We start from the raw sequence: 8,768 nt of genomic DNA on the forward strand, positions 1-8,768 counted from the left end.
GCCTGGTTGGGCTGCGGTTCAGGCACCTGGCGTCATCTCCATCTTCTCATCTCCACCGGCTTCCCTGTCCTTCCATCTTGCCCTCGTGGGTGTCCCTCCCGTCTCTCTCCACATGTCAGTGTGTGTGTTCCCGTCTCACGGGTTGAGGGCCTGTGTGTCTCTGTCCCTGTGAGGTCTGTCTGTTTGTCCCCGTGCACTGGAGCGTGTGAGTATCTGGTTGTCCAGCCTGTGTGTCTGTGGATGCGTTTGTGTATTTATGTGACTGTCTGGTGTCTGTATTTGTGTGTATATGTATATCTGTTTCTCTGGGTTTGTGTGTTTATCTGACGGCCTGTGCGTCCTGACCTGGGATTCTGAAAGTCTCTGCCCCCGAGAATGGGAATGTGTGCTGGTCTCCTTGTGTGTGTGCGTGTGTGTCTCCTGTCTGTGTGTGGTGTTGCAAGTGTGTGTGATGTCCATCTGTGTGTCTCAGGGACAGTCCTTCCTGGTTGTGTCTCCATGTGTTGTGAGAATCACTGTGTCTCTGGTTGTGTCTCTCTGAGTGGAGAGGTCTCTCTGGATGATTTTGTCCATATGTCCTTTCTCTCTGTCTGGAGGCTCCTTGTCTGTCTGTCTGGCCCCAGATCCCCCCAGCGCCGGGATATCCAGCTCATGTGTCTCCCTCCCCTTCCTCTCCCTTCTCTGCGTCCCCCCTCCTGGGGGCTTTGTCGGGGTATCACGTCACGGTCTGTGCCCGGTGGCTTGAGCGTGGGCTGTGTGTCACATCTCACGCCACGTGGGCTGACAGCGTGCGTCATCCCGAGCCCCTGGCGGAGTGGGGGTCTCGCCTGGCCGCTTCTGCTTTCCCTCTGCCTCCCTGCTATCCCTTGGAGCCTTTCTCGAGCTTTCTTCTCCTTTCTGCGTCTGGCCTGCGTCTCTGTGAGTCTCTCCAAAGCACCTTGCTCTCGCCCCTCCTGTTGCTTTTCTGTTGCTGAGGGAGTCTGTTGGGGAAACTTTCAGGGTTTAATCAAGTCTTAATCAACCAACCCTGCGGGGGGCAGAGCCAGCAAGGCTGGGGCCTGACCGGTCCTCCTTGTCCTTCTTATTCCTCCTGTTCTCATTAGGGTCCCTCTCCTTGAGGGACACTCCCCTTCAGAAACAAGGCACCCACTGGCACCTACAGGAACGGCCCTTGGCTGCAGACAGGGCTCCGCTACCCCCTACTCCCCCCAGCCCCTGCCCGCTACCCTTCTGCTCCAGCCACCCTGCCCTTGCCTTTCCTTGAATGAGATGTGCCATCCCACCCCAGGGCCTTTGCATGTGCTGTTCCAGATGCTTGGAGTGCTCGCTCCTGAGATCTGTGTGCTTGCTCACCTCTCAGATCTCTGCTCCATCGTTCCCTCTTCGGAGAGACCTCTCTGATGACTGAATCTCACACCTCCGTTTTAGCTTTCCTTACCTTATTTTGCTGTCTTTGTCTTCAGAGCACTCTGCACTTCAGCTGTCATCTTTTAAAATTTTTTAATTTATTTTAAACCTTTTATATATATGGGAGTATAGCCGATTAGGAGCTTCCCTGGTGGTTCAGATGGCAAAGAATCTGCCTGCCTTGCGGGAGACCCAGATTCGATCCCTGGGTCAGGAAGATCCCCTGGAGAAGGGCAACCACTCTAGTGTACTTGCCTAGAGAATTCCATGGACAGAGGCAGCTGATGAGCTACAGTCCATGAGGTCGCAAAGAGTTGGACACGACTGAGCGACTAACACACACACACATAGCCGATTAACCAACAATGTTGTGAGAGTTTCAGGTGAACAGGAAAGGGACTCAGCCATGCATATACATGTATCCCTTCTCCCCCAAACCCCCTCCCATCCAGGCTGTCACACATCGAGCAGAGTTCCATGTGCTATACTGTAGGTCCTTGTTAGTTATCCATTTTATTTTATTTTTTTTACTAGGCAAAGAATTTTCTTTATCTTTGTCTCAAACTTTATTCTTAGGCTTCTTCGGCTTCATTAGCTGCAAAGAATGAATTGTATATAAGCAAAAACTGAAAAGAGCTGCAGTGTCCAGGGGCTTAGGCTTAAAAATATTAGAGATCTAGATTTTTATCAGATCCATAAATAAAATTTTATAAAGCAGTCATAATATAAAATAGCAGCTCCCAGTAACTTCTTCAAGATTCATCTTCTTCAGGAGTTAACTCAGTTCAGTTTGCTTCGTTCTTGGAAGCCTCATCAAAATTCTCCACAAGATCTGGACCTTCATCATCATCTTCCTCTCCCGTGGAAAGTGGTGCTTTTCCATCCACGGATTGTTTGGGCAGAGCTTCAGCCAGTCTCCTTAAACTGGTCAGACTATCGGCACCAAGCTGGTTTAAGATGCTGGGGAGCATTTCTGTCAGTTGCTTTGTCTTAGCGTGGCCTGTAATGGTGAAAGTGTTTGCTGCCAGAGATGCCTGAACTTTAGGGTTGTTAAAGTGGATCACTGTTCCTTGATTTGTGAACATATTCACCTCTTCAATATCAGAGATATTGTTTACCCCTAACTTCTTTAAAGAGAACTGAAGTTTTTTGTCATCTGCTGTGGCTGTTCTATGAACCACCTTCTTCTTTCTGCGAGCAGTTCCTTCCCCACCAATGCGCACTTGTGCCTGCAGTTTGGTGAGTTTCTCCTGGTTCATGATAGTTTCTTTCATCTTGTTGGAGCGGAAATGGGGCCACGCGGGGGACTAGGGTTGGCGCTCAGGTGGTCTCGGGCAGACCAGCTGAGGTTAGGTGCTTGTTATCCATTTTAAATATAGCAGTATGTGCATGCCCATCCCAAACACCCCAACTGTCCCTCCCCTCCAGGCAACCATAAGCTCATTCTTGAAGTCCTGCAGCTATCATCTTATCCATGAATTTCTTGGTTTATTTTCTTTTTCTCACACCATCCTCTCTGCCACTGTGCTGTAGGTCCCCGGAAGAGGCAGGGAGTGTCTGTTTGTTGCTGTGTCTGCAGGTTCAAGAACATTGCCTGGCCCGGGGAAGGCCTTCAGTAGCTGTTTTCTGACTCATCGAACAACCTAATTTCTAAGCCCTGCCTGGCTGGGATGCAGGGAAGTGCCTCTTCTTGTCCATCCAGTTCCAGGGAGGCAGCCCCCAGCTCCAGCCTTGGGGACCCCATCAGCTGTCACCTGTGCCTAACTGGACCCCAAGTCCCGGGGCCTTGGCTAAGTCCTCCCTCCACCCCAGTGCCTGCTGCTCACAGCTCATCAGCCCCAACTTGAGTGACTGATGCCTGCTTCCTCTCTGGTCTCCTCCAGTCTCTGATCTTACCCTGAGGACCCCCTCTGCCCACTTGGGGGACCAGTCACAGCTCTGCAAAACAGCTCCACTCATGCGCTCTCCTACCTCATAGGTCTCTATGGCGCTTACCTCCAAGAAGCATTCAAGCCCTCCCCTCTGCCTTGTCCTCTCCTCTGGCTTCTAAGCCTCTCCCCCTGCCACACCTCCTCCCACCCCCACCACATGCCTGCATGCCTCTCCACCTTTGCAGGTACTGTTCCCTCCACCTGGAACTCCCTTTCTGCATGTGCCTGCTTGGTGAACTATTTTTATTTTTAAAAAATTCTATGTATTTATTTGGCTGTAGTGGGTCTTAGTTGCAGCATGTGGGATATAGTTCTCTGACCAGTGATCGAACCCCTGGCCCCCACGTGTGGGGAGCGTGGAGTCTTGCCACTGGGCCACCAGGGAAGTCCCTATTTTTTAATAAAAGAAATTGTTTTTTATTGAAGTGAAATGTGTATAAAATGAGTCATTTTCAAGTGAACAATTTAGCGGCATTTAGTGTATCCACAATATTGTGCAACCTCTATCTAGTTACAAAACGTTTTTTTTTTAATCACCTCCCGAAAGATGCCCTACCCATCAAACGGTTATTCCCCATTTCCCCTCCCCCTTCCTGTCCCTGGCCACAACCAATCTGTTTTCTGTCTGTACTGATTTATCTAATCCAGATGTTTCAGATAAATGGAACCCTACAATATGTGACCTTTTGAGTCTGATTCCTTTCACTTAGTGTAATCAAGGTTACATTGTCCCATGTGTCAGGACTTTGTTCCTTTTTTATGGCTGTATAATATTCCACTGTAAAGAGAGACCACACCTTGTCCACTTTGCTTTGTCTTGGGATACTGACCCTCCCTTGCCTGGCCCTGGGGGTGATCCGGGCTGCCCTGGGCTGGCTGCACACCCTGGACTCCCCAGGCTGTGTCTCCCTTCCTCCCTACCTGAGCTACCTACCATGGCCATCTCTTGAATATCTGCCTTTCCCCTTTGCCAGCCTTTCTCCTGCTGCCCCTTGGCTGGCCAACCATCCCCTCTTCCCCAAGATCAAACTTTCTAGACACCAGCTCCTTCTCCAACACGCCTCTGACCACGTCTGTCCTACCACATCTGTCCAGCATCATTCACCCCCCGCCCCATCAAAATCCAGGCGTCGGCTCCTACTGTCTCTCTAGCTTTGTTGCTCTTCCAGCTCCCCCACGCCAGCTGCCCAGGCCCCTCCCGTGGAGTTCTCACCGCTCTGTCCCTAGTGTTGCTTCCTGACCTGCCTCAGAGCTCCGGGAATCAGATCTAAGTCATCTCCCCCACGGCACCCCCACCCCCGGGGGAGTGAGTGTCTTCAGGAAAGAAGGGGCTTCCTGAATAGCTCCTGCCCCACTGTGTGCTGATGGCATCATTTTGTCAGTTCAGGCTCTGGGTTGCCTGTGCCCAGGATGGTTCCTCCCCCTGGGGGACCCTGGCCCACTCTTCTGAGAGCCTCCTGCCCTATGTTCTCTCCTACCTTCCTCTCTGAAGCATTAGGTGGCTTTATGCTCCTTTCAAGCATCAGATGCTTTGTCATGTGTGTGTGTGTGTGTGTGTGTGTTGGTCTGTCTGTCCATCTGACTGCCCGCCACACTGTACTCCTTGCTTCCTGTCTGCTTCAGCTCCGGGGGTCATTGTCATTCTTTGAACGTGTCTCTCTCTCTCCCTCTCTCACACACACAGTGAGAGAGGGAGAGAGAGACAGAGACAGAGGAGCCCCCTGCTCGGCCCGGCCCCCTTCTCTGCAGGGTTCTTGCTTTTGTGTTCATTCTGAGTCTCCGTCATTCAGCCCTCTATTCAATCAACACGGCTCGAGTCTCTCTCGCGCGCTGGGCTCTGTGTGTGTGTGTGTGTGTGTGTGTGTGAGACTCTCTTCCCCTCCCTCCAGCCGCTCCCCTCTCTGTCTCTAAGGTGTTAGTGAAGTCTGCCTGGGCTCTGGGAGAAGGAGGTGGAAGGAGTAGGGGCGCCCCTCCCCGCTTCCCTGCCCCCTCTGGTCTGTCTGTGCCCACTGTCCATCTCTCAGCCTCCGGTAACTCGGGCTCTGTCCCGCATCGCTGGCTCTTCATCCCTCTTTCCCTGTCTGCCCAGCACGGTCTCCCTCTCTGTCTCTCTGCTCCTGCCACACTCGGCCTTTCGTCTGTCTCTTGGCCTCCCTCTCCTTCCTCCTCGACTTTTCCAGATGTGCCCATGTCTGACTCTGCCTCATGCCACGTGTTTCCCTCGGCCCCTCCTCCTCTCTCGGGCTCCCCTTCCTCCGGGGCTCTGTGTCTCTGTGTGTGAACGGATGTGTGTCTGTGAGTGTGTCTTCACACCTGGGTCTCCTATTCCCTCCACCTGCCCCTAACCTGCTGGAACTCCCAGGGGCACGCTGCCTGGGGACCATTGTCTTCCCAACGGCACCCCCAGCTGTGACTTCACTGCCCCCTGGGGCGTCATACTTGGCGGGGTCCTCACACCCTCACATCTGGCAAGTGCCACCAACCTAAGCCCTCCCTCCCAAGCCCTCTTGGAGTTGGGGTTCACCATCATTCCTCTAGCTGTCCAGGTCAGCTGGGCCCCTCTCCCCCCATAGCAACCCACCCTGCAGACACTGTCCCCCAAGCAGCTCTCAATTCACCCGCCCTTCTCCCTCCCTGGTCAGGGCACCTTGTCTCTCTTTGGAAGGCTCCCCTGACTTCCTTTCTGTCCTTCCTGCTTCTGCTCCCATCAAGGATCAGAAGCAACCCCCAACCTCTAGACCCCAAATCCCTTCACTCTCATCATGCAAAGAACAAAGCCAGCTTCCGAGGTCTTCCAGGCCCTCCGCCCAGGCTGCGGGGGCCCTGCCGCCTCCTTCTAGTCTCTGCCTCTCTCTCCCTCTGTTTTTTGCTGTCTCTGCCTCTCTCTCTCTCACCAGGCACTTGTGCTCCTCCAAGCCTTTGCCCTGTGCTCAAGTGTTCCCCCTGCCTGTTAAGCGAGGCCCCCTTTTGCCCCATGCTTTCTGCCCCCCTGTTTGGCAAACTCTGCTTCCTACCCCCCACCCCACCCCGGACTCTGCTTTGAGTTCTTGGGCTCTGAGACCCTTCTCTGGGAAATGTTCCCTGCCCAGGCCTCGGGGTCAGCCCAGACTTGCTGCCCAAGAGTGCAGCAGGCTTGAGGGGACCAGTGTAACCCTGGGCACATAGTAAGTGATCGGTAAATGCACCCCAGTCTCCTCCAGGAGCTTGTTCTCCCTGTGTGACTGCAGGTGTGTGTGGAGGTCTGGGGCTCGGAGCCTCAGTTTGCCTATTTGCCCTATTTGCACTGCTCCCTGCTCCTCTTGGTCGGGGGGCTGCCCTCAGTCCCAGGGCGGGATGTGTGTGTGTGTGTGTGTGTACGCACGCATGTGTGCACACACATGCGCACACACACGTGGATATGTCTGATCATTCCCCTGCTTGTTTTCTGTAGCTTCATCTCCATTCAATCTCTGTACCATTTTTCTTTCGTTTCTTTCTCTTTCAAGGCACATGTTTTCTCCTGATCCCCCAAGTCATACATCCATCTTCATGATTGAGTGATTAGAAAATACAGAGAAGCCCGGAGAAAACAACAGAAGTCTCCTATTGATCCCATTTCCTGGAGGCTGGGCCCCGGCCCCAGGGCTGAACTGCAGCCCCCCCATGCCCCTTCCTCTGTCCCCCCTTCTGCCTCACACTCCCTGCCCCTCTCATTCAGCGTCGCTGTCTCCGGGCTGACTCGGAGCCCCTCTCTGGGTCTCTCCCCATCCGCCCCTCTGTCTCTGGGTGTCCGTCTCTGACTGCAGGGGCTCTGCTTTCCCCATGGGGGCAGGTCTCTCCCATATCCACACTCATCCATTCATAAAGCCTGTCCTGCATGAGTGTGGGATTGCAGGTCCCCTCCCACCGCTCAGGTCTCCCTGAATTTTACCCCTAGTCTCTGTGAGCTCGGGGGCAGAAGGCATGTCATGCTTGTGTCCATGTGTCTGGCTCCCTGGACACCCATCTGCCTGACTGTCTGCACGCTACCTCCCTCTCTCCACAGCCTTTTGAAATTGCCATCTTGTTCTTGCCCTGTTACATGCGTGCGCTCGTGGACCTGTGTGTGTGTGTGTCCCCTCCACAGGCTCTCGCCTCTCTGACTTCCTCTTTGTGGTTTCCTCACAGTTTGCTCTCCCTGTGTCTCCATTGGTCACTCCCATTCATAAGTTCTTTTGCTCATTCAAGAAATAGAGCATCATTTTTTTCTGAATTGTCTGCCAGCAACACAAATTACGTTATTACTGTTGTGCTAAAATCTCGTGGAAGTTATAACCACAACCACCATCAGAGCAATGAAGGTGTTAGAGGCCTGTTGTCAGTGGCCGTGCTGAGTCATGTCCGGGGCTAGAGGGTCGTGTGTGTGTGTGTGTGTGTGTGTGTGTGTGTGTGTCTGTCCATCTCTGGCCTTCCCTGGCTGCCTCTCCTTCCTTCTCTTCTCCATCCTTTTCCTTCCTTGGAGACTTCTGGAATTTCACTCTGGTTGTTCACACTGTGAGCATAAAAAATATGCCTGTGTATGCACCTGTTGGGGGCAGTACATGTGAATGTGGAGCGGTGTGTGAGCCCGTGAGTGTGCAGGAGGGTGTGGAGTATATGTGTTCCCGTGTGGTCCACGGTCTCGCTTCTCTGCAGCTTTGGCAGGCTTTGTTCCTCCCCCCACCCCGAGGACGTTTTCTCCCTCTCAGAAATGACATTTATTGTTTTCCTTTGGTTTCAGAAATAATATGTGTTCACCGCAGAGAAGGTGGAAAATACCGGAAAGAACGTGCAGAAGAATATGAAATAAAAATCCCCTGTAATCCCGGCTCCTAGAGAGAAAGGAACCACTATTAACATTTAGGGATCTTTTCACAATCTTCCTTGTATCTGTGAACCATTTTTTTTTTCTCCGTGTGTGTCTTTCTCTGCAGATTCAGTTTCACTCTGTTCTTACTTACCTGTTTCTTCGGAAGCATTTGGGGGTCACCACTTGGGACACCCCTCTGTGTCTTTGTCAGCTGATCTGCATGGTCTGAATGTCTTTGTCTGGGAAGGTCTGTCTGTCTGACAGTCTCCTCCCTCCGTTCCTTCCTCCTTCTGGGGCTTTATCAGATGTGTGTGTGTGTGTGTGTGTGTGTGTGTGTGTGTGTTTGTATACAAGATGGAGGAGGAGAGGAAGCTAGACAGAGAAACCCAGAGAAAAAAATAGCGGGGGGCGTTGATTAGAGACAAAGACCCACCCTCCCTTCCTCTCCCTTCTCTTTCTCTCTCTTCTGCTGCCTCCATCAGGATGCTGGGGGCCTTCTGTGTCCCACCAACCCTTTTCCTGCCCTGTCCCTTTGTTCTCGGGTTTCTAAAGTAAAAAATCCTCCTGCAATGCGGGAGACCTGGGTTCGATCCCTGGGTTGGGAAGATCCCCTGGAGAAGGGA

At 52.7% G+C, this 8,768-nt stretch overlaps 1 pseudogene; it reads right to left on the reverse strand.

The window, feature by feature from the left end:
- Nucleotides 1-2,177: 2,177 nt before the first annotated feature.
- Nucleotides 2,178-2,758, reverse strand: LOC110136423 (transcription factor BTF3 pseudogene; annotated as a pseudogene).
- Between the last annotated feature and the right edge of the window lie 6,010 nt (nucleotides 2,759-8,768).

Source organism: Odocoileus virginianus, chromosome 9 (genome assembly GCF_023699985.2).
Source record: "Odocoileus virginianus isolate 20LAN1187 ecotype Illinois chromosome 9, Ovbor_1.2, whole genome shotgun sequence".
NCBI lineage: Eukaryota > Metazoa > Chordata > Mammalia > Artiodactyla > Cervidae > Odocoileus > Odocoileus virginianus.